The following is a 585-nucleotide window of genomic DNA, read 5'->3' on the forward strand; positions in this document are numbered from 1 at the left end:
AGCTGTGAGGAAATGTGCGCTGTGACATGGACACCTGTGTAGCTACTACACCACTCTTTCTGGCGTAGCCAGCCCTCGGTCTGGGACTGCTGGAGACCGCCTGGGATAAACCTTGCCCTTTGAGGGAGGTGGATGCGCCGGCATGAGGGCAGGTGTGCACCTTTTATACAGGGGGTTGTCAACATTTTTGGCCGGAGTGCTGAAACAACTGCATCGTCTACCTCGTGAAGTACTGGGTCGCTGGTACGCCAGAAAAACAAAACTGGGGCGTGGGTACATGGCAGGACACGCCGCATATTAATATAGTTAATCATCATAAATGCTGCTTTTTTTTTTAAACAGTAAATGCCAGGTATTAAAAAAATTCTAAACCTGGTGACAATAAATAAAACGTCACATATTGCCTTTGTATAAAACTTTATATATATACTGCCTTCACATAGCTATCTATATCTATATCTATATCTATATATGAGGGCAGCTCATACAGATATAGATATCCATATATCTATAGATACAGATCTATCTATCTATATATAGATAGATCTCTTTATGAAGGCAGCTCCTCCTCGCCCACGGGGCGCA

Source organism: Gavialis gangeticus, unplaced genomic scaffold (assembly GCF_001723915.1).
Source record: "Gavialis gangeticus isolate Ggan-Ray unplaced genomic scaffold, GavGan_comp1, whole genome shotgun sequence".
Taxonomy (NCBI): Eukaryota; Metazoa; Chordata; order Crocodylia; family Gavialidae; genus Gavialis; species Gavialis gangeticus.